This window comes from Felis catus, chromosome A2 (genome assembly GCF_018350175.1).
Source record: "Felis catus isolate Fca126 chromosome A2, F.catus_Fca126_mat1.0, whole genome shotgun sequence".
NCBI lineage: Eukaryota > Metazoa > Chordata > Mammalia > Carnivora > Felidae > Felis > Felis catus.
In genome coordinates this window covers 58,621,287-58,647,454 of record NC_058369.1, presented here as the reverse complement: position 1 = coordinate 58,647,454, position 26,168 = coordinate 58,621,287, and the positions used below count along the sequence as shown (strand labels likewise).

At 55.4% G+C, this 26,168-nt stretch overlaps 1 long non-coding RNA gene across 1 annotated transcript; it reads left to right on the top strand.

Moving 5' to 3' along the window:
- Positions 1 to 8: 8 nt before the first annotated feature.
- LOC109497760 lies at positions 9 to 2,815 on the top strand. Its single transcript, XR_002154183.3, has 2 exons — positions 9 to 348; positions 2,520 to 2,815. It is a non-coding gene; the product is annotated as an uncharacterized LOC109497760 (long non-coding RNA).
- The last annotated feature ends 23,353 nt before the right edge of the window (positions 2,816 to 26,168 follow it).

Below are 26,168 nucleotides of genomic sequence, written 5' to 3'. Positions count from 1 at the left end.
ACGGGAACTGCAGAGAAGAGGAAGATGGGGGGGCGGGGCAGGGTCCGGTGGGCCCCCTGGCAGGGGTCCCCGAATATCCAGACGCTGGAGGGGCGCACAAACCACCCCCACCCAGCCCCGCCGGCGCTTGGGGACACACCCGCCCCACGGCAGGCAGGCTCAGATGAGCACAGATGCCCCCCCACAGAGGCACCCGGCAGCCCCCCTGTAGGATCACACCCACGCCCGTCAAAGCGAACCAAAACAATCACACGCTCACATACAAACACCCCCCGCCCCCGCCGCGCGCAGATCCAGACAGACGCAAAGCTCACCGCCACAGCAGGGCTGATCCACGCAGGCATACAGGTACGGCTGCCCTACTCCTGGACGCACACACGTGAGCGGAAGGGAGGGAGGCGGTGGGCCTTCCCTTGGCCCCCTGGCCAGGGCTGGAGACACAAAGGGAGCCGTCCCCCAGGGGAGGGAAACCCGGGACACTGTCGTGCCCTCCGGACACACTCGCCACCCCCCCCCCCCCAGCCCACCCTGGGCCTCCGAGGGCGTCCCCAACTGCAGAGGCCACCTTCAGCCCAAACGCAGGGCCTCGCCTCGGTGTCACCAGCAGCTGCTCACTACGCCCCGTCTGTTCACTTATGTGTGCCTTGAATGAATACTCACTGGATGCTTGGAGACACAGCTGTGGGAGGAAAGCGACTTGCCCTGCCCGGTGGCATCCACAATTTAGTGGAAAGCGAACACATCATGCTTATAACACAGGAGGCCTTGACCTAGTTTGGGGGGCGGTGGCCTGAGGAGATGACGTTCGAGCAAGGGTGGATGTGGCAGAGGTGGGGAGGTTCCACGCACGTGTCAGGGTCCTGGGGACAAAGATGGCTCGAGCAGAGACCAGGGCACAAGGAACAAATGAGGGGAGAACGGCAGGGCCGAGGTGAAAATGGGATCAGCTGGTGAGCCTCGCGCCTGGTCAGGATTTCGCTTTATTCTAAATGCAGTGGGAGCCATGGAAGAATCCAGGCAGGCAAGTGGTGTGAGATCTGTAGGGAAGTCCAGAGGGGACACTGGAGGTGGGGGCGGAGAGGAATGGAGAGGGACGGATTTGAGCTGCATGGCCACACAGCTGGTGTAGGGTCATGTGCCTGGGCGTCTGCAGGGTAGAGGAGAGAGGAGCAACACGCACAGAGGTTCCAGGGTTCCAGCTCGGGGGGTGGGGGGGGGCCCTCACTGACATGGGGCTGGCCTCATCGCAGGGTCTGGAACATGTGCCCAAGCCAACCCCAGACTCCCCCTTGCCCGACCTGTGTCACTCCTCTCTCCCCCGGGGACCACCACCTCTGCCTTCCCTGCACATTTAAACTCTTCCTCCGTTCCTTCGGCACAAGCCTTGTGCCCGGCAGTGTAGGCATAGGGACCAGGGCCTTGCCCTTACGGCCTCAGGTGGACAACTCACGCCCTCTGACCTCTATTCTGATCACCGCCTTGTCCTAAGGGAGGGTGGTGTCTATGGGACCAGACTGGGAGAGGCGCGGCCTGGGAGACCAGGCGCGGCCTCCTGGGGGAGCAAGCCGTTACCTAGAGGCTGGAGGACACTTTAGCCTGGTCAAAGTTGGGGTCAGGCATCCCCCAAATGGAGCACCAAACCTCGGTGCAGGTCAAGCCATAGCAGATAGCTGCAGAAATAAGCTAGAACTTCTATGCATACCTACAGGGTGTGAGAAGAGAATGCTAGAACTTGTATTTTGAATGGATGCTTCTTAAAAAAAAAAAAAAAAAAAAGGACTATAACCAGCCTCTCCGTACATCTGACGAAAGGTGACATATCACCTTCCTGTGGCCCTGCAAGCCCCAGATGTCGCAGGGGACGGGAGACCCACAGGGCAGGGGACACACGCACACAGCTTCATGCTCCTTCAGCGCACTGCCGGGGTAAGTGGATCTGCGGATTCCGGTCTCGGGTTTTAATGAAACTAACCCCAACGAAACGACCAAGGAGCTGAAGAAGTTCCCTGCAAGGGACATGTGGACTGAATTTGAGGCAGGCGTGCGCTTAGGCCAAAATAATGCTGGCACTTTCTTTCACTCCTGGAACAAGCACGTCACTAGGTAAACACGGGGTCTGTCTAATCGGCGCTGACGAGGGGCCGAGCACAGAAATTACAAACTCACGGAGAAGTCCATTGGCAGTGTGGGTTTGCATCCGTGACCGTGAACGCCCGGCCTGGCCTGGCAGACGTCCCGGGGGAGTAACAGGCGAAAACACAGGTGGCAGGACAGAGCGTGCTTTAAATCCCCCTGGTGATGAAAACAAAGTAATGAGAATAATATACGTTAACGTGTGCACGAAAGCCGGAGGGACGGACGTCAGACCGGGCTCCCCTCTGCAGGGGAGGGTCGTGGCCGTGCCTCTCCGCTAATTGGAATCATTACACTGAGCGCGTATGACGGTTTTAATAAGAGACACAATACAGAATTTTCAGGCGTCTGAAGTTTTTTAATGTTTCATCTTGAAATTATTTTAGATTCGCCGAAGAATCGCGAAGAGGAAATGGAGTTCTCAAACACCCTCCCACAGCTTCTCTCGCTGTTAACTCGCTACACAACCGGCGTGTGTTTTTCATCACGAAGAAATAGATGTTGGTCAAGAGTGTTGACCGAAATTCGGACGTCCCCAGCTTACCCACTCACGTCCAGTCCAGGCTCCGTATCGCACCTGGTCAGCTGGTCTTCTCGTGTCCCCCACTCTGGGACAGCTCTTCTGTCGTCCCTTGTCCTTCATGACTTTGACCTTTATGAAGAACACTGCCCAGTTACTCTGTGGGATGTCCGTGGCTTTCTCAGGATTACACAAGAGCTGTGGGTTTGGGGGGAGAACACCACAGAGGTGGGTGCCTTCTCACATCGGGGGGCGCCTGCTACCTGAATGGCTGATGGTTGGTTGCAGGCGCTGTTGACCTTGAGCGCTGGTTGAGGTGGGGTCTGCCACCTCCACGTCAAGTCTTAGCCAGCTTGCTAGCAGCGCGAAATTTCACAGGGGTGGAGGGATCCGAAGCAGAGAGAGAGGCAGGGCGGGCCAGGTCACCGGTGACCTTGACTGGGCGCCCTGACCTTCTCTCAGAGGGAAAAGGAGTCTGAGGAGTGGCAGCCAGAGACACAGCAGGGTCAGCTGTGAGGTGTTTAAGCTGTGATGGTATCTGTGTGCAGACAGGGCCCAGAGGCAAGGGAAGACCCAGGGGGGCAGCGGGAGGCCGGGGCAGGGATGTCCAGGTGACAGGGGAGGAATTGGAGAGAAGAGGAAGGGAATCCAAGAGCAAAGGAGGGGTAGGACAGGGAGCGCTTCTCTCCCTGGAAGGAGCAGAAAGTCTTAGAGGTTGCGTTCCTGGGGACACAGTCTGCCCTCCCCACTAAACCCACCTCTGCGCAGAGGTGGCCGCACCCGCTGCGGCCAGTGCATAAACAAAACATGTCACCCCAGCTGCCTACAGGTGCCTGGTGGGCTCCGCGTGTTCTGTGCCTGCTGATCCCCGTGCAGGGATTTGGGGAGGGAAGGACGCTGGCCCAGGTGACACAGGGCAGGCCAGGCCTGGGTCATGGTGGAGTCCAAAGCCCAAATCTCTCCCCAAATCCTGCAGGCCTTTTCCTCGGCTTCAGCCACTCGAGGTGTGGACAGGCCAACCTCCTCCAACCATCCCGGGGCCCTCCAGGCCTCCAGGCTCCCTGAGTGTTCAAAGCCGGCCCAGAGAAGCCCGCGGGCCCAGGGGTGGAGGGTGTGTGGGTAGCAGGGTCAGAGTTACCCTTTGTTGTGTTAACAAACCACTGCGAACTTAGTAGCAAACAACAGCAACCATTTAATTCAGCGCTGGGAGTCTGTAGGTCAGGAAGCCTGCCAGAGCCCAGTGGGGTGTTCTGCCTGTGCTTCATGTCTAAGACCTCAGCTGGGAAGGTTGAAGGCTAGTGGTGACTCAAACCTCAGGGGCCGGACGGGGGGGGGGTCCCCTTCACTCTCGAACCTGGAGCCTGGGCTGGGGCGACCAGAAGGCTGGGTGCGGATGGGGCTTGGGCTTCGACGCAGCATGGTGGCTGGGTTCCCAGAGGAGCATCCTGAGAATGAGTATTCCAAGAATCGACGTAGAATCCTGGGACCTGCTGTTCCACCACATTCTACGGATGCAAGGGAGCCACGGAAGGCCAGCCCGGATTCAAGGCCAGGCATGGGGGCAGCGGAGGGACGAGGTCACGCTGCAGAAAAGCCTGTGGACTGGGGAGTGTCATGGGACTCCCTTTGCAAACGAGACCGGCCCCAGCGTCCTTCGGCCCCTGTGTGGATGTGATCCTGGGCCTCTGATCTCACGGCCAGCTTCCCCACTCCCACCGTTGCTGCACAGCATGGGCCCAATCCATTCTACCCTCCGTCTCCCCACTCGATGCCCCCTTCCCCAAAGCTACTTGAAGCCCAAAGCTTGCCCCTGGCGGGGTCTCTGCATTCACTGGGGCCACACAATCCCCCCCCCCACCTTAAGACGGGGAATTTGGAGTCAGACAGCCCTACGTTCTGTCTCAGTCCTGCCCCTGACCTGCCTCGCTGCCTTGAATTAACAGGTTCTTGTCTCTGGGTCTCAGATCCTCTGGCCCCAGGCCCGGAGGGGGAGTGAGTGCCTCCTTGCATGTCACACACCCACCCTAGTCTGGTTCACACAGCGGCCTCCCTCCGTGTACCCCCAGCCGCCCCCTTATGCACCTAGAACCCAGCCCTGTGGGAGGCTTACAGCCCACCCCGCTCCCGGAACCCAGACCTGGCTGTGACTGGGGTGACCAGAGCCTGGAGTGGATGCTGCTGCAAGCTTATCCACCTGTCGGGAGGCGGATGGTCCGCAGCATGTCAGGGGTGCTGGGGGCACAACCCCGCCCCCATGGAGCCCCCGCCCCAGGGCAGGAGACTGACAGTATACATCCAAATCAGATAAACACTAGGCCAAGGTCAGTGCAGCTGAAGAAAGACCCCACCAGGCAGTGAAGACGGGGAGCGGGAAGAGGACCCTGTGGTGGATGACGTCTTAGTGGTTCATCAGTTCACAGTTCGGCAGGCTAGAAGTCCAACGTCAAGGTGTGAGCAGACTCCGTGTCTGGTTCACAGAGGGCCCTCCTCTGTCCCTGTGTTCCCGTGGTGGAAGGGGTGGGGGAGAGGGCGGGGTTCGCTGGGGTCCTTTCGTGAGGGCAGAATTCTGTTCCTGAGGCTCCTCCCTCCGGGACACAATCGCCTCCCTGAGGCCCCGCCCCCCACCTGCCATCACCCTGGGGTTAGGATTTAACGCACTGATTTGTGGGGGACACACTTTCTAGCTCACACGAAAGGAAAGGGGAGGAGGAGGCAGGACTGGCAGGGACAAGCCGGCTGGGAGACGTGGCTCCAACGAACCTTACAGGAAGCTCTGTAGTCAGCCGGTCCCTTAGAGCCGCCCGCGTTGGGAGGAGCCCCCACATCAATCACTCACAGGAAGGGGGTGACCTCCATGGGGCAGGTTTCTGCACCTGAGGGCAAAAAGCTCTCACCCCCAAAGCTGCGATCTGAACAGCCTGCCATGGTCTCCCTCACGGGTGCTATTTTAATTACTAGGAAGGCTTCTGCGGCAGTTGACTTCATGCGTCAACTTGACTAGGCCATGCTAGCCACGCTGTGGTCGAACACCAGTGCAGATGTTGTCATGAAGGTATGTTTTTGGATGGGATTAACACTGAGGTCAATAGACTTTGAGTAAAGTAGATTCTCCTCCGGAACGGGGGTGGGCCTCGTCCGATCAGTCGAAGGTCTGAATTCTGGGGGCAGATGGCCTTCAGACTCAGGCTGCAGCATCAACCCTTCCTGGAGTCTCTGGCCCGCTGGTCTGCCCTAGAGATTTCAGACTTCGCCAGCTCCCACCATCAGGTGAGCCAGTTCCCCGAATTAATCTACCTCGATCCAGGCACCTGGGTGGCTCAGCCACCTAGGTGGCTCAGGTGAAGCGTCCGACTTCGGCTCAGGTCATGATCTCACGGTCTGTGAGTTCCAGCCCTGCGTCGGGCTCTGTGCTGACAGCTCGGAGCCTGGAGCCCGCTTTTGATTCTGTGCCTCCCTCTCTCTCTGCCCCTCCCCTGCTCATGCCCTGTCTCTCTGTCTCAAAAATAAATAAAAACATTTTTAAAAAATTTAAATGTACCTCAATCTGTCTCTCTAGATCTCTCTGCACGCACACACACTCGTGGCAGGATAGCAAGAAAGGCCTGAGCGGCAGGGAAAGTCAAAGTCGTCAGCAGAGCACCGCAGCGTGAGGCCTGTGAGGGGCACAGACTGGCACTTGGTTCTATGTGGAGCCGTGTTTGAGAGAAAAGGGATGCTTCCTCTGGCCACCTGTTGGAGGACAGACTCTTGGAGGCCCAGGGGAGGCCGCCACTGCCATCCAGGTGCCAGAGTGGTGATAGCGGAGTGATGGCGTGGTGATTTCAGGTGGGTCAGGAGACAGAATCAATGCCCCCTCCCCCACTGGTTTGACTGTGGGCTTGGCGGGGCTGAGAGGTCTCAGCAGGGAAAGAGGATGGGCTCAGGCCCCCGTTCCAGACCCCACATATATCCAGGGTGGGTTGTTTAAGCCTGTCTTGCAGCGGGCTCTAGGAGGGCAGAGGACGGGGCATCTTCAAATCCCGTGTATTGCTGTGCTCACAGGGCTGGATAAATATTTGCGACGTGAATGGGGGAGCGGCCTCTGTCCCCTGCCCGGCCACTGAGTGCCAACACGGGGGGGGGTTCAAGGCTCAGGGCGTGGCTGCCTGCCCCAGCCCAGGCAGCGAGGAGCCCTGCCTGCTCAGAGGGCTGTTCCGGGCCCCAAGGGTGTGGCTCTGCCTCGCGGAGCTCACACGAGTTGAGGAGATAAGGCACAAAATAATTAGTGAGCAGAGTGTATAATTAAGTGCTAAATTGTGTGTTTCAGACTCGCTGATCTGCGGGAGCGCTAGGTAGAGGGAGTCATGCCAGGCTGGAGTGGCTGGGGGAGGTGGCTTGTGTAAGAGGGGTGGCCCTGCAGGAGCAGGGGTCACGCAGGCAGGCCCCCACCCCCATGAGAGCAATGGGGACTTGGGTGGACAGGGTCACAGGAGTGCACTGGGGTGAGCACGGGGCGACCTCGGTGGGCTGCAGGGGTCTCATCTGTGAAATGGGCTGCCGGGGCACCCAACAAGACGGTCTGTGTCCAGATGCCAGCACAGGGTCTGGGACCCCAGGGATGTCCAGGCAGGCAGAGAGGGGAGCAGTCGGATGGCCAGACAGACAGTGAGACACGCAGGCAGACGGACAAGCAAGACACATTCAAATAGACAAATGGCCGGATTTGAGCCTCCCAGCTCCTGGCCCTACAGGAGCCCCCCCGGAGCGGGTCCTACCCACCCCTGTCCTGTCTCAAGAGGCAGGCAGTCTGAGGCTGCCAGGTGACGCGGGGCCTGCCCGGGGGTCTCAAGGGACCCTGGGTGGCAGCATGTGCTTGCCGAAGCCTTCGGAAGCTGGGAGTTCTGGGAGAGCACCCCAGCACTGGCTGCTTGCGGGGCCAGGGACCACGAGTCGAGAGTCTTCCAGAGGGGCGTAAGCAAACAGCAGTCAGAGCTGGAGCAGAGGTGGGCCTGGGCTAGAAGGATGATGGGGAGGCAGGGGCTGTGAGGGTCACTTGCATCCCAGCCAGGCAGTCAGGCCGGACACTGGAACAGGGGCAGCAGCGTGTCCCTAGCACCGCGAGGGAGCCCAGCGGACGCAGGAGGCTCCCTCTTGGCAGCGCTGTGTTTGCCACCTGGCTTAGCCCGCCGCCGCCTGTTAAACAAATATTGTGACAGGCCCGCTCCGTGCACCCAGGGACAGTGGCAGCACTCGGCTGTCACCAGGGGCAGCCCGTGATGGGGGCACTTTATGCCACGGCAGAATCTCTCCTTTCGATGCAGAGGCAAGGCGCTCTGCCTGAACAAACACTGGGCTTGGCCACCGCCCAATGAGACGGGCCGCACTCCCTGGAAGAGGCGTGGGCATCCACACGGCCCTTCTGCCCCACTGGCATCTGTCTATCCATCCAACAAATATTTATTGAGCACCTAATGTGTGCCAGGCAGTGGCCCGAGCCTGGGACACAGTAGGAAACAAAGGGACCAAAAGCCCTGCCTTCGTGGAATTTACATCCTAGTGGGGGAAGCTGACGATAAATAAAAATATAAAATGCCTGGGTGCGACAACAAACTGAGAAGGAAAACCACAAGGTAAAGCAGGGGGTAGAGTGTGGTCAGGAAAGACATCTGTAAGACTTTGGGGTAGAGACTCAAAGGAAGTGATGCATCCGGGGGATACCAGGGAAGAGCATCCGAGCATCAGGAACAGCTTGTGCAAAGGTCCTGGGGCAAGGCTGGGCTTGGCATGTTCTGGGACTGACCTGTAAGAGATGAGTGTGACTGAAGCAGAGTGACGGCTAAGGACAGAGGTGAGCCCTGAGGCCTGAGAGGTCCTGGGGCAGATTGTATGGGCTTTTCCTCCGAGGAAGTCGGGCATGGAGGGTGTGGATCTGAGCTCAGTCTTAACACCATCTCTCTGGGTGCTGCAGGGAGCCAGAGCAGAAGCAGAGAGGCTGCTTTGACAATCCAGGAGGGAGCGGGTAGGGCCGTTCAGACCAGGGTGGTAACGGTGGGAGTGGGGAAAGAGGGAATTCTGTGTATTTGGGAGGTAGAGGGAGCAGGATTTCTTTAGAGACCGGATGTGGGGATGAGGGTACCCCACTGGGTCACGGGTTTCCCCAACAGTGCTAAGCATCCTCACTCATTCACCCATTCATACATTTATTTTTTATTTTCGGCAGGGAGGGAGCAAGGGAGAAGCAAAGATGTTCACTGCAGCATTAATTACTGGATGTAACAGTGGGGTAAGAAATAAACTGTCTCAGCCACACAACGAAGGACTTAACAGCTCTGAAGTTCAGGTCTTCGGAGAGTGTCCCATCCATCCATCCCTCTTTCTCCAGCCAGAACCCCTGCCTAGCTGTGTGCAGAACCCTGCGGGCCCTGAGACAGAACAGACCCAGCCCAGCCCAGAGTGACAGAGGCCGAGCTGGAACGGGTCTTGACCAGACTGGGGGGTGCCTGCTGAGGCAGTGACAGACAGCCCAGTACTGGAGGACGAGGGGGACCAAGGGGAGACGGCAGCAAGGATCGGGAGGAGAGGGGGAACTTCTGGGAGGTGCAGCCAGGCCGTGGCTGGGAATGGGGGGCTTGGTCCTGAGGCCTCGGGCTATCACTGAAGGCCTGAGACATCGTCCCCTGGCAGCTGTGTGCAAGGAAACTGGAAGGACTGGGCGGTGGTGGGGAAGCGGGGGGGCTGGCCTGAGCTAGGACAGGAGGAGGGCTCCCTCTGCCACAAACTCCCCCAAGTGGACAGAGTTCCCTGTACCCTACCACTTAGACCCCCGCCAGACCCCTCTCCTACCCTTACCTGCTGAACCTGTCCCTGCCCCCTCTCTTCACTCAGCCCTGGTCCCAGCCTCCCTGTGTGACCGTGGGCAATTCCCCTGCCTTCTCTGAGCCTCCAGGAAAGGGCTGGAGCGCAGGGTCCGTCAGCCCAAGGACTCCCGATCTGGGGCCAGCCACTCCTATACCCACACTTTTCCTTGTGGAGCCTGGCAACGCTGGGCCAGGTCGGGCCTGCAGCCCTCAGGAGAGCCTTGTCTGCGATGGTGGTACAGCTGAGTGGCCGATTTCCGCATCTTTAAACAAAGCCTCCAGATGGACCTCGGTTGCTGGGGAGGGCTGGACGGGCTGCTGCGCTAACCCGGCCGGCTGCTACACTGGCACTCAGGGACTTTCCGCTAATTGGATCCCTGGGGAAGAAGAGCCACCATCCCCAGCCAGCCCATCCATCCATCCATTCATTCATTCATTCATTCAGAACCTACAATGTGGATGAGGGCACTGAGCTCGGCTCTGGGGACTCGGGGGTGAATGAGATAAAGCGCTGCACATATGGCGATCGCACGCCATGGAGGGAGCCCACAAAAGTGCCCAGGAAGAGGTCCAACGCAATATGGGGCAGGAAGAGAGTTAAGCAGGTGCAGCACTAGTGTTGGACTGGGGGAGGGGTGCCTCTCCGAGGAGGTGACATTTCAGCTGAGACCTGAATGGCCAGATGGAGCCACAGGGTCAGGAGGTGGGGCTCTAGGCAAAAGGAACACCGGGTGTAAAAGCCAAAGGCCCAGCTCCGAGTGAGGGGCTGGCTGTTCAAGGACCAACGAGGAGGCTGTGTGGCTGAACCAAGTGGGAGCGGAAGAGAGGAAGTCGGAGATGTCCGCGGGCAGGAAGAATTTGGACTTTATGCAGAATGCACTGGCAGGCCCTGGCGGGTAGGTGAGGGCAGAAACAGTCCCACCTTGCTGCGAGCCACTCCCCCTGCTGTAGTGCCTCTCACCCATGCACAGCCCTTGCCTCCGAGCCCTCCCATGTCCACTGGCCCCCACAAGGAGGCATGGTCGTGCCCATTTAACAGATCAGAAAACTGAGGCTCGGGAAGTTCAAGTTACAGAACCGAAGTGATAGGGATCTGAACTTGATGTTAGCAGGGACTCAGGGTCCGGCCATCCAGCTGAATACAGCCCAGAGAGGTATTTTTGTTTTCCCTGCAGTTTTTAACATGAGGGTCAGTTGCGAACATTGAAAAATGAGAAAACCTCACCTAAAATATTTCCCGGCTTTCGTGTCTCTTGAATAACCGGTCTGTGGCAGCCCTGACCCCTCGCCTTAGGTAGAGTCGACCTCAGCGGCCCCTTCGGACAGCGGGCAGGGAGACACCTGGTTTGGCACAGACCTCCTTCCCCAATTGTATCACATTTGGCTCTGCCCCCCAATCATCCCCAGGAGTCCCTCTGCAGATACGCTGCAAAGAAGTGCATTCTTCCTAGATTCCCCGGCTCAGAGGCCCAGCCCTGCTCTGTTCAACTGTGAAACTTAGGCAACAGGCCTCAGTTTTCCCCCTCTGTTCACTAAGGGATACATGGTGATGCTCTCTGAGGCCTCTCCCATCTCATCACCCATTAGCTGAGGACAGGAGCAGTTTGTCTCTCTGGAATCAAACTCAGCCCCTTCTACTTCCGTCTGTGTGACCTTGGGCCAGGCTTAACTTCTCTGAGGCTCAGTGTTTTCATCCATAAAATGGAAATGTAATTTCTGGGGTTAATGTGGGATCTAGTGCTCAGTACATGTGAGCACCTCTGTCCCCCCCCCCCGCCCCCCCCCCCCCGGCCAAGGTCATGGCCAACATGGCGGGGGGGGGGGGGGGTGTCCCAAGGCCATGTTCCAGGGCACCTCAGCCGGTGTCCAAATGTCTGAGCAGTAGAGTCCCAGATGGAGGTCGCCCTTCACTCCTATGTTACTGAGTCCCTCCCGTGTGCCAGGCACCCTTGTCAACATTGGAAAAGGGGCCAGTGGAGACCAAGACGCTCTGGGTCTGCTGAGGGGGCTGCCCCTGGCATTCTAAGGGCGATGGGGGAGGGGAATAAAACAGGAGTGGAACAGAAGCGCCCAGGTAGGAACTAGGGCTTCTGCAGATGCAGCGGTCAGGGGAGAGCTTTCTGAGGACGGCGTATGAGGGACGCGGGAGCGGGGCAGCAGGACAGGCCCTCCAGGCGGAGGGTGCAGGAAGCACACAGGCCTGGAGGCAGTCACAACACCGAGGTGTCGCTGGGACGGCCGGTAGACGGTAGCGCGCACTGTCAGAAGAGGACGGTGGTGGGAGATGATGTCAGCCAGGCAGCAGGGCGTTCGCGCAGCCCTTTAAGCAGCGGTAAAGCAAAGCGCCGGGATTCTATTTTAAGGTGACAGGGGCCCCTGGAGGGTTGAAGGCGAGCTCCGTGGTGGGCTTTTCATTTTGCTGCGAGGCCAGTGGCGGGGCCCAACCGCCGCCCTTAAGAGTCTGGCTCCAAGCCCACGGCCGCCGGGCAAGAAAATGAAGCCTGGGGGGAGGATCCCCGGCCCGAGGGGGCATCGGCTGGGGGAGGGGCACGGGCCGGGGCCTGCGATGGGGCCCAGCTGGGTGTGCCCGAGGGCACAGAGCTTGGGGTCCAGAGGAGGGGTGGGGATTACACGCTAACCGCGCCCCCACTGCCCCGAACTAGGCAGCAGGGCGCACGCAGCCCCATCCACGGGGCTCGCCACCGAGAGGGGCCTGTCGCAGCCCCAGCGCCCCTGTCCCACCCACCCCCCGCGCCGGCCTAGCGCGCCTTGCCCGGTGCGGCACCGCCCCCTGCTGCCCGCGCCGAGCATCGCGCCCAGGCTGCGCCGCGCCCGGGCTTCGTGGGGACCAAGCGGGAGTCCCCGCAGCCAGGTGGCCGACTTGGGGGCGCAGATCCCTGGTGATGCCCGGCACTGCGAGCAGCCGAGCGTGGGCAGGAGGCTCACGCTCAGCCCCAGCCTGGCTGCCCTCCTGTGACCTTGGTACCTCCCAACCCTGGATCTCGCTTCCCAGGGGGGCATGGCCAAGGTCACCAGGGCTGTCCGGCACGACTGTCCACCCAGGCCTTGCAGGCTGCACGACTTTCTGAGCTTCGGTTTCCTCATCTGTAAAGCAGCGATCATCATTCCCCCACCTGGCTTAAAAGCTTCATCTCAGTGAGAATCCAAGTGCTAAATTCTCCAACAGTTTCTAGTTTTAGTTTAAATGTGCCTTTTTCGTGCATTTCCTTTCAGCTCTGGAATGAAGAAGTCCCACTGAACTGCAGGGTCTCCAAAGTAAAGATGATGGCTTTCCAGAAACAAGACCCTCCCTCCAACAGTCAACTTTGTAGCCCAATTAAAGACGTGCAAGGGGGAGCCTGGGTGGCTCAGTCGGTTGGGCGTCTGACTCTGGATTTGGGCTCAAGTCATGAGGTCCTGGTTTGTGGGTTCGAGCCCCGTGTTGGGCTCTGTGCTTGACAGCACAAAGCCTGCCTGGGATTCTCTCTCCCTCTCTCTCTGCCCCTCCCCTATTCGTGCTTGCCCTGTCTTCTCTCAAAATAAATAAATAAACTTAAAAAGGAAAAGAAGATGTGCAAGGACCCACCTCAGAAGTCAAAAGATAAATGACACGTGGGGGGAAAAGTTTTGTACCTCCCAGCATAAAAGTCTAATACAGAAGTCAGCAAACCTTTTGTGTAAAGGGCCACATGGTAAGTATTTTCAACTTCCGGGCCATAAGGTCCCTGTCAAAACTACTCAGCTTTGCCATTGTCGCATGCTAGTTACCACAGACAATGAGCATGCCTGTGCTCCAATAGAATTTTGTTTACAAAAAATAGGTCAGTAGGCCTGATTTAGCTTGCGGGCCATAGTGTGGTCTAATTTAACCAATATATAAAAAGCTCCTAGAAATCAAGAAAAGACAACCCAATGAAAAACGGGCAAAGATCATGAACAGATAATTTCAAGAAAACTCAAGGGGCACCTGGATGGCTCAGGCAGTAAAAAGCTGCCGACTTCAGCTCGGGGCATGATCTCGCAGTCCGTGAGTTCGAGCCCCGCATCCGGCTCTGTGCTGACAGCTCAGAGCCTGGAGCCCACTTCAGATTCTGTGTCTCCCTCTCTCTCTGCCCCTCCCCCACTCCGTCTCTCTCTGTCTCTCAAAAATGAATCAATGTTTAAAAAAAATTGTTTTTAAAGAAAACCCAAAGGGCCCCCAACTATATTACTTAATGCCCAACTTCACACATGTAAGAGACGTGGAAATATTTCTCCCTTATCAGAACGGCACTTCCGTTGACACTCTGTTGGTGATGCCAAGGGAAACAGGTCCTCTCTGTGTGGCTGGCAGGAGTGCAAAGGGGGCGCCCTGTACAGGAGAAGCTGTCTGTATCCATCCATCAGGGTTACCTTCTGACCCAGCAACCCCCTGCTACCGTGGAAGACTATGTTTCAAAGTTATTCCAGTGAGCCACTGCCCGTGTGTTTGGAAACACCCCACCCAGGATCCAGTTACATAAACTCTGCTCTGAGTGCGGGGTGGAGTATCACACAGCTGTTAAGGGCGGGAAAGAGGCTCCAAGGTGGATACGGAAAATATCAAAATATCGGCATGCTGGTAGACACTGAGGGGTGAAAACGCAAAGTGCAGAACCGTGTGTTTAGAGTAAGGCTCTTGCGCAGGACCAGGATATGGGAATAAGAGCCTATTTGTATGTGTTTGTATTTGTGTGGGGAACAAAAACAACAACAACAACACTGAAAGGGTCCCTAAGAAACCAGTTCAAGTGCTTACTTGTGGGGAATGAGTGGTTAGGGGCAGGGAGGAGAGAGTATATTCTCAGCACAGATCACTGAAGTTTTTAAACCCTGTAAGAATATATTTTCTCTTCAGAAATTCAAGATGCTTAAATCAACATCCATGGCTTTGATGAGGAGTGAGGGAAAGAAGCCAGAAGAGTATATATAGATGGCTACAGTTTGTGTGGGAAAACACATATTTCCTTATGTGTGAGTGTTTCTGGAAGGGCAACCCCCTCCCCCCCCCCATCAAAAACAAAAATGCTGGCGCAGGTGGCCTGGGGGAGGAGCATGGGGCCAGGGGTTAGAGGGAGACTCACTTTTCATTGTTGATCCTTTGGGGTGGCTGGATTTTTTAAATTAATTATTTTCTCTTTTACCATATACATGTTTTGAAGCTTTCAAATCAAAAGAAAAAGAGATGAAAAAGAAGGCAGAGGAGAGCCTACGGGCCGTTAAAATAATACAACAGCTCCCCAGGCACGGTGTTTGCCCCGAGCCAGGTTCTGTTCCGACAGTTTGCAAGCATTTGCTACTTTAACGCATCTAGGAAGTACCAAGGAAACTGAGGCCAGGAGAGATGGGCGTCCCGCCCTGCATCACACACGGGTGGGCGTGTGCCCATCGAGTCCCCGGGACCAACCATAGGCCAGCAGGTGGAAAACAGTGATGGGGTCCCTCCCTGCTCATAAAATCGTCTCGCCTTGTTGCCCAGCCTTTGCTTGAATACCTCCCAGCACGGGGGAGCTCACCACCATGCAGGCAGGGCATTCCGTGGCCGGGTGGTTCAGGAAAAACGCCTCCTCACTCAGCAGGGGTGCCTCCCTGCCCTGGCTCTGCCCTCCGAGCCAGCTGCGCCCTCTGCCAAGGAAAGCCACATGGACACACAAAGATGGGGACCCCTGGGGCTGTTCTTCAGGCTGAGCAGTCCTGGCTCCTGAAGTATCCCTTGTCGGGCGGTTCAGGCAAGTCCCTTTCCATCTCTGAAGCAATATGCAAATGTGCCCCCTTCTACATGATCGAGGACCGGTGCCCACACACAGAGAGCCCCCGGCTCCTGACCCCTCTCGCCTCCAGACTCCTCTTCATTCTGTGCTTTGGCCATAGTAACCTTTGGTCTTGCCCAAATTAGCCACGACTGGGCATAACTCAGGGCCCTTGCACTTACTGTTGGCTTTATCTGGAAGGCTTTTATTATGTCTGCGTCTTCTCATCCTCGGTTTCTTAGCAGGAATGTGACCTCCTTGGACAGGCCTTCACTGAATGCTCTAGCTAACATAGCTCCCATCCGTTCTCTTTCCCGTCTCCCCACTTCCCGTTGGAACCATCTTACTTAGAACATGGGCTCCAGCGGACAAGGGCCTTGTGTAGTCACCGCTGGCTGGATCCCAGCGCCTAGAACAGCGCCTGTCATACAGTAGGTGTTCCCTACATGAATGGGTGAGTGAACGCGAGACTTCCCTAGCTTGCAGGGACGAGCCAGGAGGGGCTGCGTGCCCACAGAGCCGTGGGTCTAAGTGTCCACCGCTGGAGTCCTCCCTGAGCTGCCCCCACCCAGGCACCGTCATCGGTCTCTGCCCTTTGGCCCCTCTGCTCTCTCATCCACTGCACAGGGCGGAGGTGAGGCCAAGAGGCCACCCTCCCAGAGAAATATCAGGGCTCTAAATTCAATTTAAAACAGTTTAATTGCCTAATTGCTCTGCTCTTCGGTGCAGTTTGTTAACAGAAGCGATTCTGCAGCAGTCAGACCAGCCTAGCAGAAAATTGGCATTTTAGCCAGAGGGAATTAAAGAGGCAGAGAACTGAACTGCCACTGATCCCGGCCATCCCACTGCCCCTGCACCGCACCGCCCCCCACCCCGCCCCGCATGAGGCCACAGCCACATTCAGGTCTCGGACAAGGGACGGGAAGGCCAAAGCTGAGCCTCCGTGCGTGCAGACACGCACGCGGGTCGGGGCAGTATCTGCGTGCTAGGAAAAGCAGGTGCTTCTGCGAGCCTGTCTGGATCTCTCTGTTGCGTGCTTCCCTGAGCATGGCTGTGCTGCCTCTTCCTTTCTGTTTAAGCCCTGCTTTCCAATAGGGAACACACGCAAACGGTGTTTTCATTCAAGGTGTAAGTGGGTTTGCAACAAAAGTCTCCCCTGACCCCCCACCCCTGCCTCCATCCTTCCCTGCACACAGACTGTTGTGTTTCCTGAGGGTCCTTCTAGAGGTATTTTATGTTTGTACATGCACAAGACTGTTTTCACACAGATGATTGCGTACGTTGATCTGCTTCTCTCCCCCACTTGCCGTATCTCGGAGACTGCTTCTAATCAGAACTTATCTAGAGCCTCCTCATCTGTTTGACGTTGAATGACCGCTCTTGATTTCTTTCCTGAATCCCCTATCGCTGGACAGCAAGGTTGGCTCCAACCTCAAGCTTTATAAGCAACGGCGTTACCTCAATGTGTGCACGTACCTCATTTCTGCACGCGGGAGGGTACGTGTGCACAGAGTGCATATTCCGTTTCCAAATCCAGGGTGCTTTCCCACCACAGAGCACCCTAGAGGACCTGGAAAAGTGCCCCAATCCTACCGCCTCGGAAACAACCTCAATTACACCCAGACTCTAGTGCATGCTGATTCTGACTTCTATTTCACCCCAATGGATTCATGGCATTTAGACTGTTTTGCAAGCTGCTGGCTTTCTTTTTTTCACTCAATAATCAATGACGCTCATCTTCCCACGTAAGTAAACAGCTCCGCTTCTTGTTTTGAGGGCTGAGTAGCACGCCACTGTGCTCTCCTACTACAGCGGATTTAACCACTCCCTTATTGGAATCCAGATTGTTGCCAACTTTTTGTTATTAGAAGCTGCACTGCAGAGAGATTCCTTGAAGCTAAGTCCTGGCACACGTCCTTTATTCTGCCCTCAGGGCAGCTTCCCAGAAATGGAATTTCTAGCTCAGAGGGTGTGTACTTTTGGGGGCACTGCACCTTTTTGAGCCATCTGAAGTGTGCTTGTGCGTGTGTGTCTGTGTGTGCCTGTGGGTCTTGCCTGTAGGTCCCTGCAGGTAACCAAGCAAACCTGCTGTGCCGATTTGCATAAATGGGGGTGGGTGCTCTCTCTCCACCCTTAGGCTCTGGGACTACTCGGGGTTAATAGCACAGTCCTCTGCCTAATCGCTGGGAAAGCCCGGAGCGTCTCCCATGCTGGTGCTGTGCGGTTCTTACCCTCTGAACACAGCTATTGGAGGGTCTGTAGACCTCACTCATTCCCAAGCTAAGCCAAGTTTCATCTTCCCAGGATCCTCCTGGTAGCCAGGGTCAGAAACCCAACCCAGACTGGCTTTACGCTACGGGGAAGAAGTCTGAATCATCAGAAGTCCGGGACCCCCGGTGCAGGTGGGAGCAGGTGTTGAAAGAAGTCCATTCGGACTCAACATCCGTCTCTGGATCCTGGTTTGCTGTGTGCCGCCTGCACTCTCGTGTCAGCCCTCATGCGTGGAGGCAGAGACAGTGGGCAACCAGCTCCAGGCTTCCAGCTTCTCGCTTGTGACCCCAGCTCCTTCTCTTTTCCATGTAGTTCCAAGCAATGGCTTGGGATTTCCTCTGAGAGACCAGCTAAGATCACATGTCCACCGGAACTGTCACTGGGTCCTAAGGGACCGTGGTGCTCTCGCTGGCCAGCCTGGGCCACAGGCCACCTCTGCATCCGGAGGTCAGAGCCAGCTCTCCTGCCCCACCCTGCCCGGCTCTGCCAGCTCCTCCCCGGGCCCAGCCCTGCTCCTTCACCCCTGCCCACGTCTGCTCACCTGGCAGTTAACAATGAAGGGGTCAGTGCCAACCACTCTCATCAGTTGACTCACCCCCAGGATAGCTGCAGTCTCAAAGGAGAACCCCAGAAATCCAAAAGGCTTCCAGCCACAGAGGAAGAGAAGAGCTGGGGACCAAAAGCAGCTGTTTCAAGTAAAAGGAGTCAAAGGGAACAAGGCTTGACTCGTTTTTCTTTGAAAAGCACTAAATGATTTGGTAGAAGGAGTGACTGGAAAACATTTGAAGGTTTCACTGGTGCACAGACATCTGTAAACATCTGCCCTGCTGTCCCTGTCTTCCTTTGTCGCCCCCACCCCCCAACCTGAGTGAAGGGCAGAGGCTTGAAACTGAGAATGACCTTCACCACAGATGATGCTTCCAACCCCAGATCTTATCAGGCTGGATGGCTGTCCTCGGCAAACTCCTACTCATCCTGCAAAACCCATCTCAATATCACTTCCTTGGGGAAGCCTTCCCTCGCTCCTTGTGGCAAAATTGGCCCAGAGTGATCCATCTCTGCCCTCTGAGTCCCCATCATCTATCAGTGCCCTGGGCTCTGGGTCTGGTCTAGGGCTCCTGACTTCCCCCAGCCTCATATCCCCTTGTTCCGTAAAGGAGGAGCTTAGGGTAAGGTGGATATTTCGATCAGCAAAAGGAAAAAAAATTGGTTTCATTCATTCATTCCTTCAACCAATATATCCTGACCACCTACCAAGGACCAGGCCTATGCTGGATGCCCCAACGGACATCACAATCACCAAATAATACCGCAAATAAATGCAGCGTTACAAAGGGTGGCGCGTGAAGGACAGACGGCATAATGCAATGGCCGAGGACACGGGCCTGGAGCCAGGCTGCCTGGGTCTGAATCTCATCTCCACCACTGACCAGCAGGATGAATGTGGCCAGGTCACTAAACCTCCCTGAGCCTCAGTTTTATCATCTGTAAAATGGGGATAGCCACAGTGCCTGCCCTGTTCATCGGGTGGGGGGGAGGATTAAATGGAGCACTGGACATAGAGTACCTTGAAGCCGTGCCTGGTGCATCGCAGGAGCGATCCACGGGTGTGTTCAGCAAACACCTGAGCATAGGTAGCACAGAATGCCCATCTTCCTTGGTGGGTCAAGGAAAGCTGGTGTTTGAGCAGAGGCTGGAGGATAGCTGGGAATGAACCACGGAGGGAGACAGGGGCATGCCAAGCACAGGGTGACTGCATGTGCCAAGACGCTGATAGCTGGTGCCCCAGGCCTGGGCATGCCACCTTTCCCACCAAGGCTCACCTAGACAAGAAGCAACGGGGAGGGGGGCGGGCAGCCTCCATGAGGTGTGGCGGAAAACGGATGGCACTTTCTTTATATCATAAAGCCCGACAAGAGGAGCAGAGTGTGAAGGCTTTAAGGAAGAAGCCAATATTGGATGTGCACTGAATTTCCAAAGAAAACATTTTCCAATATGTAAATGATCTTGAGTTGGCTTCTACCCACATGACTGTGTTCACACCGCTATATCACGTTTCGTCCTCGCGATGGCTATATACGGTGCCTAAACAAGAATTCGTTTCATTGACCGGCTCTTTCGTGGGTGAGAAACAGCCGGGGACAGGTGGCGGCCAAGCGGCGAGGCGCAGCCAGGACGCTACGGAGCGCCCTCTGGTGGCAGGTGGGAAGCCTACAGAGCCAAGTCCCAGAGACTGAATTCGAGCTGGCAGGTCGCCAAAATAATGTCCCAATATAATTCCAAATGAATTTAATCGAACGGTTGCAAGAAAGCGATTTTGCAACCATAAAAACTTACGCGTACAAAAATCCACTACCCTCGACGGCTTGCAGGTTAGTGTTGGAAAGCTAAATTAGAGGGCCCAGAGTAGGGGGGGGCGGGGCGGGGAAGGGGGAGGGGGTGGAGCCTCTGGGGGCCTTGCTGAGGTCTTTGGGAGCCGTGCCAGGGAAGCCGTGGGAGGGCACAAGGAGCCACAGACAGAGCTGCGTCCACGTCCCTGGCCTCAGTCTGCAAAGGGAAGGTAGGAGGGGCAGGCTGGAAATGACAGCGTTGCTCTAGAGGTGAGGGGTGGCATGAACCAGGCTGCTGCAGGAAAGGGGGACAAGTAGAGAGAGGCTGTATTTTGAAAGTAAAATGCGCAGGACTTGGTCACGGATGTTCGGGGGGAGGGGGAGGGAGGCGTCAGGAGGACCTCCAAGCCCCGGCCTCCACAACCGGGTGGTCAGGGCTCCCCTTTGGAGCACCGTCCTCAGCAGGAAGCCACCTGAAGTCCGGGAAGGAGGGTGTCACAGGTGAGCACACCTACCCATCTGGGGGGAACAGTCCAGGTCTATACGTATCATCCTTGCATTGTTGTTAATTGTGCCCCCTTTCACTCTCAACAGGCTCCCTGTCTTCCTCTGAGTCGTAAATAAAAACACAGAAAACAAATATAAATGACGGATGAATGAACAGAGAGAAAAGCTGCCTTCTTCACCGCAGATGCCAACCTGTGAACGTGGAAGGATCGAACGACACAATTGGAAGGAAAGTCGCCATCTGGCAACCAGCGTGGGCACCACCGTTCCTGGCAAGAATCGAAAGCTGGTAAACCTAGCAGGGAAAAGGTAGAGAGAAAAGGTAGGGAGAAAGGGTGTCTTTGTAGGCTCAAAGTACCTCCCCGCAGAGGCGCGTTACTTACAAAGGAGGAAGGAGTAAGTGCAGTGAAGAAGTCTGGCTGATGCCCTCATATTCAAGGGATGAGAGTTAATGCCAAGAGACAAGGTGCTATCAGGAGCCCCGTGGCAGGTGCCCGTGAGGGGAACACAGCATCACTTCTGTGATATGGAAACACATCGGCTGGATCTGATCATCAGGAAACAGTTACTCACTCTATAAAATAGAATCCTGTTCAAAGGGATCCAAGTCATGAAAGTCAATGAAAGACTGAGGAATGTTCCAGATTAAAGGAGACTCAAGAGACAGGAAAACTCAGGGTCTCAAGTGTGTGGTCCTGACCTGGGTCCTTTTGCCCTAAAGGACATTATTGGGACAATTGGCAAAATGTGAACAGGGTCTGTGGCTCAGAAAGGGGTGTCCCATCAGGGTGGCTTCCCCGATTTGGGTGGCTGTGCTGTTGTCGAGCGAGAGCATGGTCTATTTGAGGGAAATACGCAAAAAAAAAAAAAAAGAAAAAAAGAAAGTCTTCTAGGGGGTGGGTGGCATGCTGGCCCTTGCTCTCCGATTGTCCAGGGAATAAGAGTTCTTTGTACTATCTTTGTACCTTTTCTCTGTGTCTGAAACCGAGGCCAGACAGTAAAATGACTCACCGCAGGTCACCCTTAAAGGCAGAGCCTGACCTACACCAGGGTCTCTGACTTCCGGCCTCCCTTTGCTGTCTGCTGACCTTCCCAGCCTGGAAAAGGGTCCTCTGCTCAGATGCATGGTTTCCCAGAGTAGGGACGGAATCAAAGAGGTCAGATCTATGACACAGCTTTAGCCACCCCTAGCGGCCACCTAGCAGGTGGCAGTTCCAAGATGTACCGAGAAATTTGAGGGTACCCCCAGGCAAGGTGATTCCCACCGCGTGAGCTGTCCTCTCATGGTCCAAGAGGCAGGGGCAGTCAGCACTACCAGGGTTTTTCCCATCTGTGCCTTTCGGGTCCCAGGACCCCTTAACACTCTGAAAGATTACTGAGTGAGGGCCCCCAAAGAGCTTTTGTGGATGGGAGTTTTGTTTATCGACGTTTACTATATTCAAAATTACTCAAAATTTAATTTTAATTAAAATTAAAGCACACAGGGTGCCTGGGTGGCTCCTTCATCAAGCGTCTGACTTTGGTTCAGGTCGTGACCTCGCAGTTCGAGTTCCACATGGGGTGAGCTCAAGCCCCACTTCGGGTAAAACACAAGCCCTGCTTCTCTCTCTCTCTCTCTCTCTCTCTCTGTGTGTGTGTGTGTGTGTGTGTGTGTCTGCCCCTCTCTCACTTGTACTCTCTCTCTCTAAAAAAGTGTAGAAAATTAAAGCACACATTCCATTGGCTGTCGGAGCAATGACATCATCACATGTCAGCTCTGGAAAATTCTACCACGCACTCAAGACAAGAATGAGCATAAGGAAGGCTGATAATGTCTTATAATGAAAACAGCTTTGACCTCACAAGTCCCCTCAAAGGGTCTCAGAAACGCCCAGGAGCATGGCCCCCCCCAGCCACACCCCTGCTCCGGTATTTGCCACACCCCTGCTCCAGCGATCACTGGGATCACTTGGAAGAAAACTCTGGCAGTGGCGAGTGACGTTGAACATGCGTCCGCCTGAGACCCCAGCCGTTCTGTCCCTCCAGACACACCCTAGAGAGACTTGCGCACGCACATGTGAACCACAGAGTCAGACCCAAGAATGCACGAGAAGGTCATCTGCCTTCACAGCTTGGAAACTGCCTGAACGACAGAGCTGACAGGTAACTGATACTCTGTTTCTATAACAGAATACTACACAGTATCAACATACATAAGGCCCCCAAACAAAAAGGGAATGCAAACAACAGGCTGAGGAGGGAAAAGGTCGGTATGAACCCACTTGACGAATTTAGAGCACACAGGACGGTGCTGCACGGTGTTCACGGATACACTTAACCTTTGCTGTGTTAATAACCACGAAATTCAAGATTTCAAGATTTGTGGCCATTGTTCTCTACTGTGGGGGGCAGGGCAGAGAATCGGGAAGGGGAAGCTGCCCAGGGGGTTTTCATTGCATCTGCGATGTTTAATTCATAAAGTTATTTTTAAAGTACCCGAGTGACTGGGGGAAGATGTAAAACTGGGCCAAGCTGGCGGTGCATGCCGTCACCAGTTCATTAACTGATTCTTCATCTTTGCGAGTACATGAAGCGGAGACTGCCAGCCGCCTACCTAATATCCGTGTTCCTTCTTAGCGATTTATCAGGGGTAGCATGTGCCCAGCTTAAAAAAAAAAAAAAAAGAAAAGAAAAGAAAAAGAAAACCCTGCCTATTCCAGCCCCTGTGCAATGTAGTGGCCGTACCAGCACACTGGGGCCAACAAGGTGAACCTGAGGCATCTCACGGGAAAGATTCTCAGCTATAAGAGATGACGACTGACCACACTGGTTTTCTTCATCCCTCACACTCACCCCTTTTCTCCTTCTCCCCACCTAGAACCGGGTTGGAAAGACGGTTGGAGCTGCAGCAGCCCTTTTGTGATCATGAGGTCACTTTGCAGATGGAAGGCAAGACTGAGCACGGTGTAACCGTAGGGGGAGCCTGAGCACTGATGATACCACATAGCCCTGCATCAGCCCTTGGCTCATGTTCCGTCAGGGACAAATAATCCCTCCTTACTTAAGCTGCTTGGGTCCAGGCTATGTCCACCCTCCTGCACCCTTTTCTCCCCAAGCACACTGAGAGCACAATCTCTCGCTGCACATGCAAAAATGGCAGGTGCCCCAATTGCCTCGCTTGCTAACCCTCCTCTTCTCTTTGCCTTTTCCTGGTCTACATTTCCAGCTTGTTGAGCTGGGTTTTTTTTTTTTTTTTTCCCTCCTCTTGGTGCCAAGTAATAAAATTTCAGTACTTAGCCTTGAAAACTCTAAGCTTTTCTTACTGCCGGTAAAAGAAATCTCAGCAAGATAAGAAGGAAAAAATGTTCTTGCTTCCCCTACAGCTGCAAAAACACAGACGCTCTTCGGAATCATCAAGCCGGTTCTGATAAGTAGTGCATTGAAAATATTCACCGAGAAAACGACGTATGTTCTCCTCTTCAGAGTGGAGACTGGCGTGAAAATGCAAAGCCCTGTTCTATTTTCTGTGAGTATAGACGTGTGCTTAGAAGGGTTATTTGCACAAAGGAGCCTTATAAGATGCCTGGCCTGTGGGCCTGGCTATGGTGTCCACAGCCCTCTTAGGCTGCAAGGCCCAGGATTGGGAGGGTGTCTTATGTGACCCTTTCTCGCCCTGCTGAGCACTTGGCATCTGGAATTTCTGGGTCAAAACCTAAGAGGATCATTGCTGCTGGCATGAAGGAAAAAAATTAACAAAGGCGAAGACATTGTTAGATTCCTTATTTGAACCAAAATTCTTGGACTCTCCCGTCTCGTTTAAATCAACACGGATCTACCGGTATTTGTTCATGGGTTCCCCTATCCAGACGTCCTCCTGCTCTGCTCTCCCTTCACTTCATTTCATTTCATTTCCCTTCAAGCTCAACCAGAGTCTCCATCTTGGAAGGACCCTGCCCCTAGAAGAACTGGGCCTCCTTCTCCATTCCCGCAGCTTCCCAGCATTTCCCAGAGTAATTCCCCCCCTCACTCACATCAGCCAGGGTTCCTATAGTTACAGGGGATAGGAGCCCAATTCAAACTAGCTTGAGCAAAGAAGGAGATGCGTTAGCTCCAGCGCCTGGGAATCCCGGCCGAGCTGCACTCAGGCAGAGCTGCATCCAGGTGCTGAGAGGATGATTTGTTCCCGTGTTTTGCTCCCGGTCTAGCCTCTTCAGTGGCCTTGGGTGGCTTCATCATCAGAGAGGTTCTAGCAAGGGGTGGGAGGGATGGGGTCAGCAGCTCTGGGACCACATCCCACCGATCCATCCAAATCGGCAGAGAGAGACATCTTGTTCTTGAGGGCAGAAGCAGCTCTGTGATTCTGATTGGCCCTTCCCCAAGTGTCACATGCATCTCTGAGCCAATCACACTGCAGCTTCTCACAGGCTAGGCCTGCACCTGTGCCCACCATGAGTGGGGGTGGAGCCTTAGTGATGTGGGAGGGCCAGTCCTGGAGAAGGGAAGGGGGTGGTTCTCATCAGTACACTGAGCTGGCACAAAAGCCCACTGCAATGTGAAGTTGTAATTCATTTTCTTCCGTGCCTTTTGTGTCCAGATGGACAAACACGGAGCCTGGCACATAGTAGGTGCTCAGTAAATGTTTGCAGAGTGACATGAATGGGAAATACGAGATGCAGCCCGGAAAAGTCACCTTGATGCCACAGCTTTAGAGCTTCTCAGACATTTCAAACTCCCATATGTAGAGGGGCCAGGCCAGAGACACAAATAATCAACTCAGGCCAGATGGGCCTGTCATAACTGGGGCGGGGAGGAATGGCCCAATCTGGGATCGCTGCATCTCGTGAAATTTTTTTTTTTTTGAGAAACTGAAAATCTGGAAGTGTGTGTGATATCTAATATTTATGTTCTGACAACTAATTAAAACAATTTTTGAAAACATCGCATGTGTCTATGGGCCACCTGTTTACGAGGATGACCGGAGTCCATATTTGAAATGTGCACAAGAGGGAGGAATCGGAACCTTCCGGAAGGCCACCTTCACAGGGGCTGCTTCCATGACTGCACGAGAGCACTGTCACCCCCACACCAGTCTGGGAGTCAGGGGATTCAGGACCAACCACGGGGGGCAGGCCCACACCATGAGGGTGTGCACCAGGCCGGCCCCACGGCCCAGGCGGACCCTGGCCCACCGGGAAGGCTGTCTCCTTGGGGTGGCTCTCCAATTTTCCACCTCGAATCAGACTCATCTTCCCCAGAATGCTATTCAGCCCCAGCCAAGCGGCACTGATTTTGCGTCCCAGAGTCTCCTGAGCTCCTAACGAGATCTTGACTGGAGCCTGGCTTTAAACATTCTTCACAGCGGGTGATTGGGTCTTGATTTGCTGGATGCGTTCAGCTGAGTCACCATCCCCAAACAATATGAGAAATAAAACGCTGGCCACGCTCGGATGGCCAGCAGCCGCCTCCTGATCCACAGGGCCAATTACACGGGCCGCTCCCCGCAAGCAGGCCCGTCCCCCCCCGAGGAAGGTCCTGCTTAGAAACAGAGGGCGGACAGCCCCCTAGACAGAGAGGCTGCTCGGTGCCAGGCCCGGCACAGGGTGGGGGTGGGGAGCGATCAGTGCCACGTCACAGGCGAGGAAATGGAGGCATGGGGAGCAAGGGGTCCTGCCACATCACACGTCAGACCTGGGTCGAGGAACGGGGTTGTCTCCTTGATGCCCAAGCGGTGTGCATCCTGGACCCAGCTCTGCCATAAGCATCCCAGGGGGCTGTCTCTCCCCTCCAGGGCAATCCTGTGGGGACTTCTCTGCACCCCTAGACC